The following is a 9,609-nucleotide window of genomic DNA, read 5'->3' as shown; positions in this document are numbered from 1 at the left end:
TCGGGCGTACTCGTTGGTACAATTAATTCGTTATATGTTGTTTTGTTATTTTGTTACCTCTTGTCCGCTCTATAGTCGAAAGATATTGAAACGCATAAACGTAATAAACTAACGTAAGCACACGATTCAAAATTGGTATTTCTTCATTGGAAAATAATTTTCTCTGATGGATGTTATTTGTCCTGTGGCGTGCAGATTGCGACTACATGATAATTCGGCACGAGTGATTTAAGCACATATGGACGATTAGACTTATATACATCGAAGTTCACGGTCAACATAAGGGTAATCCTCTTCGGCTAAGGTTTTCTCGCTGACGATCTGACGCTGACACACTTCTCGGAGTCCCATATCGACCGGAACTTCATATCTCTTCGTGCATCGTGGCGTGGTAATGGCCGACGCCAAATGCCTAGTTCTATTTTCTATAATTGTAAGTATTCTTCCGTTGAGGAGTCGTCAAAACATGACGTGAAATTTATGTTCAATGACCGAAATAAGTTAGGGCACCCTTCGAGCTCACCGATTGGGGGTTTGGGTTGCAGCAGTTTCGGTCCTGGTAAGAGGTCAAAATCCAGTCGGTCTTTTCGGGACTTTTGTATTGGAAATATTTCGCGCTTTAGTCGCGCTCGAGGACCATTCGACTATAATAAACCATATAATAACGATCGGGTACGGTCTCATACCCTGTGGTTCGAACCATTTCGAATTAACATCTGCGATTGGCAATACGGCGAAATTAATAGTATTGCATTTTGTCTTGGTGCTTTGTGTAACAATAAGTAAGTCAACTGAGAATGGGATGCATATATCTGCTCACATTGAATTTAGTACTGTACCCAGTTATTAATTTTAATATGAATGTATTCCAAACAAAGCAACTCATATTATATAACGTTCAAGTGATGTTGTGAACCGCAACACAAGATAGTATCGTCCTTTATGATACGATGAAGAAATATTCTGATGATTTCATTTTGTAGGTCTCAAATACAAGTATATTTAGTTATTCATTTCGTGCACAAAGCTTCAAAACTATTTATGTACAAGGGGCTCTCACACTCAACATTGATATACAGTGCCTCCTTCTTCGCTTTTCACACGCTGTGCGGTGCGGGATATAATACCTAATTAGAAATATTTTGTTGAAAATAACCCTAGCAAGAAGGACGGCAGTGTTTTAAAGTGATATTGGCGATATAAAAGTACGCGCAATTCGTTTTACATGAATTATAATAACCCACTACATTTATGAAAACAGATGTAGCAAGTATCGTCGCGTAGCGCTACCAAGAATCTCGGGATTTCACATGCTTTGTGGAATGTTAATTTGCTCTAAATACTCATTAAGGATATCTCCTACTACCACATCATATACTCCGAAGCCATTTTTGTTCAGCGCCCCCCCCCCCCATATCGTCCCCTGAGCTCAGCGCCCCCCATATCACCCCCTGGGCGTTTCCGCCCCTTCAAAATCGCCGAAGGTTAAGAACAAGAACCACTGGCTTTAGCGGATAAATAAATTGGAAATTTAGCATTCTTCAGATTACAACTCTGAGGTGGCAGATATAAATTGCAAGTACAACATTTGAGCATTTTTGTTACTATCTATTCAGGGTTTGAATCAACCACTAGGGCGGGGCACAATCATTCGAGTACTCAAATCTGAATCGAGTATCAATTTTACTGATTCGAGTCGAGTAGTAAAATACAAGTTTTTTTCGAGTACTGAAATTAACCGCTCCTGGTCACTGAAAGTTAATTTAACAACGAAAATTATAGTTTCGATAATAATATTCACTGTTGAAGCCTTGAAACCTTGATTCACCGTATCCTAGCATACGAAACATATACCGGTAGTACAAAGCTACGAACGTTACTGGAAATTTCCCATTTCCGAAGTCATGATCATCCCACAACATTGCCACCAAGTGCGATGAAATCGGTATGGTCGAAAAAATATCAAAGTATCTTTAATGTGATGGATAACAGGCGTTATATTCTTTGTGGTCGCATTTAAGGAACAGATTTGAACTTTATCATATTACATTCTGTGATGACGTCATAATGAGTGATACTCGATTACTCGACTCGAGACGGAGCATATTACGTGATTCTAGGCTTACCATGCGTCTTCTAAGAGGATTTGTCCTCTTTTTTGACTTTTTTGAAAGTGTCCTCGGAGGACGCCGGTTTTGTCCTATTTTTTGAGATTTTGTCCTCTTTTTTGAAAATTTAGGTCAGATTTAGAGCAAATTGCGAGTGATATGACGCAAATTAGCACAGAAGTGACGCTCCGGCGGGTATTTCGGATTGAAAAACGGTGATTTTAGCTCTGAGCGAAAAGATGACCTTTTTTTTTTTTTTTAGTCAACCGATCGCAAAGTGGGAAAAATTAACCGGTTTTTGAGAATTCTACTCCGCTTTTGCAAGTTGCAAATTTCTGAAAAATATGGTAAGCCTACGTGATTCAGAATCGAATCACTCAGGTTAGGATTGTTCAGAATTGGTCGACTTTCAAAAAGTCTTGGTTTTCAGTCCGTTTTCCACGCCTTATCCCTTGAAAGCATATTCTAGCTACTTGTAACTCATCCCTTGCATTCGTGTGTATGTGGAGCTGGAAAATATCGGCTGAAAATCGGCGATTCCCCACAATCTGGGGTGCTGAGTGCAAAACCTCACTGTAGATATTTTTCCAAGTTCAGGACACCATTTTCATATTGCACACATCCTTGGAAATCCTCAAACGTACCTACAACTTAGCATAATTATTAATTATGCACGATTCACCATATATCTGTAAATACACCATCCAATTGCACAGCGACATTGTAAATACCTCAATATTCGATGAAAAGTAAGAAGAAAACGGGGAAATGGATAACGAAACGAAACAACATAACAAAAAAATGGATTTATTTGACAAAAATCCAATACCAATCATGTAGATGAATTGGTTATTTTTTTGAAATCTTTGCCGGAGATCTTCCACGGCTTGTAAGAGACTGGCTTGTGTTTTCTGTCATCACGTATGGGTATGTACATGCCGTGGTCGGTATTTAATTTCATGATATGCGCTGCTGTATCGTCAAGTTCTAGACCAGTGGTTCCCAACCTTTTTCGACTCATCGCCCCCTTTTCAAACTCCACACCGATCATGGCCCCTCAATTATTGGGAACCGAAAAATGGATCACCGGCGAGTTGACTAAGAAAAAGGGTCAACTTTTCGGCTCGACCTCGAAATTACACTTTTCCAGCTACAATTTGGTGAGTTGACTAACAAAAAATGTGATTTCTCCGACTTGATTCCAAAAGGACCGTAACAGCACTTCGTCAGCCCCCCCCCCCAATACGTTGGCGATAAAGCAAACCTATGTACCCCGCAGTCCAAACTCCCCTGACACCTCTTTACCGCTACTTCTCAGCACAAATTGTTGGACTCTTTAGTTAGTCGGCCTAAATCGCGCCAAGCGCGAAAAATTTCTATCATCTATGATTGAATCGGTCAATATGATCGGGAATGGCATATTTATTGCTGTCAATTTTTTATCCACTCTCTGCTCATGTATTCAGATTTACCGGTAGAGCTGAGTGAGGTGTCTTGGGAAATGTAGGGCCCGTAAATAATAATTGAACATATTCGGGCGGACCCGTGGGTATAATGACTTCGTTACGTAATGACCTGTCTGCTATGTCAAAAAATATTCAAATCGACCGTACGTACTAAACTAAAAGACGCACACGATTTCAAATTAGTATTTCTGCACTGGCAATTGATTTTTCTCTGCGAGATGGCATTTTTTGTGGGGTTCTGATTGCCAGGTCAGGAACATTTGGCGCCAGCCATTTAGGCGCCCATGGACAATTAAATATATAGATATATCGTATATATATCGAAGTCGGTCAGCATAAAGGCACTCCTTTTCCGCCAAGGTTTTCTCGTTCTGGCACACTTCTCGGAGTCGCATGTTACTGGCCTGAAACTTCATATGTCTTGGTGCGTCATGGTGTGATGATGGCTGACGCCGAGAAGCCCATTTCTATACCTCATGCGTATTATTTCTTGTAAGAAGGGTATACAACAAGCAAGAAAGCTGCGGCCACGAAATGGCGCGCAGCGCGAATTTTTTTTGAAAAACCTGCCTCGATTTCCTAAATAATACTCTATAATTATTGTTAATTCACGAAAAAATTGTGGGCCCCCTTCGAGCTCGGCCCCCCATCTCAATAAGGGGGTTTGGGTGTGGCAGTTACGGTCATGGACGCCAATATAGCCATTTAAACGCGCCATCGCCCCCCTATCGCCATCGTCGTCTGTTTTCGCCCCTATCGCCCCCTTGGCTATTTTCGCCCCCCCCCCTGGACCGACAAATCGCACCCTGGGAGGCGATATCGCCCACGTTGGGAACCACTGTTCTAGACCACTATCCACGAATTCCGGAGCACTCATGAAACGTGGATCACTATGCCATTCTAACACTGGAAGACTCGACCTGACGATGTTCCACAAATATAGTATCAATATAAACAACGATTCTGTCCCAATCAAATACACAATTAAAACATGACATATGTCTCTGTCATTGAATAGGTACATAGGAGCTTTCAGAGTCACAAATGTAGATGAATGATCAGATCAGATCGAAATCCATGCTATAGGGGTGTCAGCTATCTGTGAATAAGATATAGATGTGCTCTAGCTGTAAGGTGACCTTCGTTACTTCATGCTGCTGCAGGTCGTCTATAGTTATGTTCAGTCTTATTCTTGTTGTCTGATTTCAACTTTCAACGCTTCATCTTTGCCGCCAATCCTCCCTAATCTGGGACCTCTCTAATCAGGGTATGGGGTTATGTCGTAGCAGCAAGTGGCCAAGTAAACATACTGAGAACTCTTCTATATCTTCACAAGTAGCTGATTCTCCCCATAGCAGTGATTTTGAAGTTGCACAATATTTATCCGATCATCCTTCTAAATTTCCTACACTGAAAGTCACTGTCAACCAAATAAACGACAGAGATCTATGCCAGGTTTTTGATCGTTGATTTGCTTGAGACGGCTTCTTCGTTCACACTGATGGTATGGTGGTAAAACACCATTGGACGAGTCTACCAGTTTCAGAATGGCATAGGTATTCGCATTTCACAAGTGCACGGGAATTCGTGAATAATGGTCAAATACTTGAAGATCCAGTCGAATGTATGATACAATTAAGTACCGACGACGCTATGTAGGCTACATACCAGTCGACGCTCTGTACATACCAGACGACAGAAAACTGCAAGCCTGTCTCTTGGAAGCAGTGGAAGATCTCCGGCGAGGATTTCAAAATTTCGAAAAATCAACCCATCAATCTGATTGGTTTTGAATTTTTGTCAAATTAATCCATTTCTTTGTTAAGTTGTTTCGCTTCGTTATCCATTTCCCCGTTATGTTCATACGTTTCATTGAATAATGAGACATTTACAATGTCACTGTGCAATTAGATGGTGCATTTACAGTTGTATTCTTTTACATGGTGAATCGTGCAAATTGATGCTAAGTTTTATTAATGTTTGAGGATTTTCAAGGCAATGGGCAATATGACAATACTGTCCAGAACTCGGAAGAATAACTACAGTGAGGTTTTGCATAATCCCAAACCACAACAGCTGCTTAAAACCTGACATGCATGGCATTTTAGTACGCGATACTGAAATTGTAGAGCAGTGGTTCTTAACCTTTTTTCCTCCAGCGCCCCCTTTCAAAGATTATCGTGCTCCAGCGCTCCCCAACCTCATATTGTACGGAACGTAATAAAGACAATGAGTAAGAGGGAGGGCCGTAACAGCACTTCGTCAACCCCCCTAAAAACGATTGCCTTGCGCACCCATAGCGTGATAAACCAAGCTTCTGCGGGCTTCGGCCCCAAGAACCCCGTAGTGTAATTTCGATGGTCAGCAAAGTTTTTGTGGCCTGGTCGCCCTCGGTGCCAAAATTTTCTATAATGCATGAATGAATAGGTGGTAATTACATATATATGTCGCTATATACTTTTTATCATCCCAGCCCACGTAATCAGATTTACCACTAGCGCTGAGTCAGCTGTTGTATTGGAAAATAAAGGGCACGTAATTAATAATTAATCATATTCGGGCGTGCCCATCGGTACAATTAACTCGTTACCAGGGTCGTAACAGCACTTCGTCAGCCCCCCCCCCCAAGAAAAAACGTTTGTCTTGGGCCCCCATCGAGTGATAAACCAAACTTCCGGGGAGCTTCGCCCCCAGACTCCCCCTTCTGCTATCCGCTATTTGCTGATACTAGTCATCTACATTGGGTGTCCATTTACTGAACCAGCTATTCTAGCCTAGACGCGCGAAGCGCGAAAAATTTCAATATTTATTGATTGAATTGGTCAATATGATCGGGAATTGCATACATATTGATATCAATTTTTATCCTCCCTCAGCTCACGTAAACAGATTTACCGGTAGAGCTGAGTGATGTGTGATTGAAAAGGTAGGACCCCTCAATAACAATTATACATCTTCGGGCGTATACCCGTTGGCAGGAACGAAACGACCCTTTGTCGGACCCTCCGAAAAAACTTGGGTCTTGGGCTTCCATTGGGTGATAAACCGACCGCCCCCCCTCACGTTGTTCTCTTTTGCCATGAAATCGGCTGTAGGCATACTGTCTAGCGAGCCAGTGTGAAACGCGAAAATTTTCGATTCTTCATGATAAAATCGGTTAATAAGATCGGGAATTGCATATATATTGCTATCAGTTTCTTGTCCTCTCTGCTCACGTTACCAGATTTACCGGTAGAGCTGAGTGAGGTGCAATTCTCCCTCTAAGCTGCGCACGTGCGCAGTGCTGACACGGTCTCTGCCCACAGAAAATCTACGTTGCGCACAACAAATCCGAAGTTATGACCTTTTTTTCGTCGTTAGGCACTGTTGTCCAAGGGTCTGCGCAGTAAGTTGGTAAGTGTGCGCAGCAGACTCGTCAAAACGTAGAAGGAACATTGTGAGGTCTACTATATCAAAAAATATAGAATCGCCGAATAGGGATATCTAGTTCTATATATCCCTGTCGCCCAATCGTACTAAACTAATAGACGCACACGATTTCAAATTGGTATTTCTTCACTGGCATATAATTTTTCCCTGCCAGATCGAATTCGTCGTCTGAGGTTCAGATTGCCAAGACAGGAACATTCGGTGCCAGTCATTAGGCGCCTATGGACAATTAAACCTATACGTCTTTTGTAAGCTATATATAACGAAGTTTTTGGTGGTAATTCGCTCTGAATACTCATTAAGGATATGTCCTACTACCACATCATCTACTGCGAAGCCATTTTTCTCCAGCGCCCCCCATATCGCCCCCTGAGCGTTTTCGCCCCCTTCAAAATCGCCAACGCCCCTTGGGGGGCGCTGGAGGCAAGGTTAAGAACCACTGTTGTAGAGTAATCCCCCATTTTAAACCGATTTTCTTACAGCTGTCAACATGAACACAGATGCAAGGGATGAGTTTCAGAAAAAAGTAGCTAGAAAATGTTTTTAAGGCATAAGGCAGGGTAAACGGACTGAAAACCATGATTTTTTAAAACTCGGTCAATTCTGGATGACCCTAACTCAGGTACCGGATTTTGCCCAGCCCTATCTACCACCCGACACCCGCTTATGTTGTGTCAGCATGTGTCGCAGCTGAAGCGAAAATTGTTGACAACGACAAATTGTCTGCGGTAACGTTGTGCTATAGATATTTTTGCATGACATGCGAATGAGAGCTCAATTTAAAAACTTTACAACCACTTTTTAATCGGTATATTGTCTTCAAATATGTTAGTTGCGAGTTGTAGCAAGAAGAAATGTCATCGTGAATAATCGTGATTACAATTTCCATGTGATCGTAATATTAGTGGTGAATTTGCTTCCATCGTGCTTATTCCGGGAATACACTTTCCGTCCGTCAACGCATGCGGAATTGTCACGTTGTCATATTTCAATGATATTAGTGAGATTTCGTTAGCCCAATTGATAGTAAGCAAAGTGCCCAGCCGTGACAGCGACCAATCGATGAATGTGCTTTGGAGCTTGGATAATACGAGAACTTACGTTACTGTAATCCTGGCAATGATATTAGATTGTATAAGACTAGTAACATGTGTCGTTTCATGTATCGGCGCGAGAACAGAAGACGTGAAAGTGGCCAACGGAAAGCACTACATTGTGCAATCTGCATGTGCAATTGTGCACACAGGCCTGCTAAACCCATTGAATCAAACATATGAACTTTTCTTCATGAATTTTTAACATTTTCCGCCAACTCGCATATTGTGTTGCGACATATAGCGAATATATATAGGAGTTCGATCACTGCAACCTAGATAGGCGCTAACCTGACGTCACATTAGTTTTCCCGTCAACGACATAGCGCTTGGCGGATGGAACACGTATGAGAGCGAACGCATGCAATTTGTCAATCTAAAGCCGGGAATAGACGACCCGTAAACGCGTCCGCCTCTTCCATGCGTATATTCCTTTCGCTCAGCTGTGTCAGCAGGTCTGTAGTGATCGGCCGTCGCACTTTCTGAAGTTGCAATGATTAATCGTGCGATGTTATGCTATTATCAGTTGTAAAACAAAATGAATAATACAGAAGATGAGGATCAAATTACTGCTGTGTAGAGCCGTCCAGAGCTGTACAATCACACGAATCCAGACTACCATAACAAGGTAGCCAGGGACACAGTTTGGCGTGATATTGTTCTGGGATTTGGACTTGAAGATATGTAAAGTATGCGGAGTCTTTGCATGCTCGGCATTGTACATGTACACATTAACATTCAAAATCCAACGGGGAAGACATAAAAGCAGCCAGGACACATAAATGTTAAACATTGTTCTTAATAAGGCTTGAGATTGTAACCACTTTTTTCAAACGGGGCATACTTCTAAACCAATGAAACCTGAAGCTGAAAAACCAAAGCGACAATAATGTCAGGATCAATATACATTTGTGAATATTCCCAACAATCCCAAATGTGCTGGTCATGATCATCGATACGTACAGTCACGGCTGAGCGCATAGTGTTTACTACCGTTGCGATGACGCAATTTCACTAACTCACTAATCCTACTAAACGCATGCGCTCCGTCGGATCGTCTATTCCCGGCTTTATGAGACTTGTCACACTAATGCCCTTTGTGCTCCTAATTTCTTCTCGTCCCTCTTCGCTTTCGCAGGCATCCGTTTGAGGAGAGAAAAGGAAAGAAAAAACAAGACGCGTTTATGGATCGTCCGTAACGCATGCGGGATTGTCTCCTTTTCCTATTTTAGTGATGTCTGAGAGGTCGCGCCATCGCAATTGATAGAGAACGATATGCGATAAGCCGTGACAGCGACCAGTCGGTGAATGTGCTTGGACCTTGGATAATACGAGAACCTACGTCGTGCATACAGGCCTACTAAGGCCAAGACGTAAACAAATAAACTTTTCCCCATGAATTTTCATAGTTTCTGCCAACGCACCTATTGTATTACGACATATAGCGAATATAGCTAGGACTTCGACGACTGCAATGCAAACTAGATTGACGCTAACCAAACTTCACATTAG

Source organism: Botryllus schlosseri, chromosome 7, assembly GCF_051294905.1.
Source record: "Botryllus schlosseri isolate E-star chromosome 7, Bs_hap1, whole genome shotgun sequence".
Classification (NCBI taxonomy): domain Eukaryota; kingdom Metazoa; phylum Chordata; class Ascidiacea; order Stolidobranchia; family Styelidae; genus Botryllus; species Botryllus schlosseri.
This window is presented reverse-complemented; position numbering follows the sequence as displayed.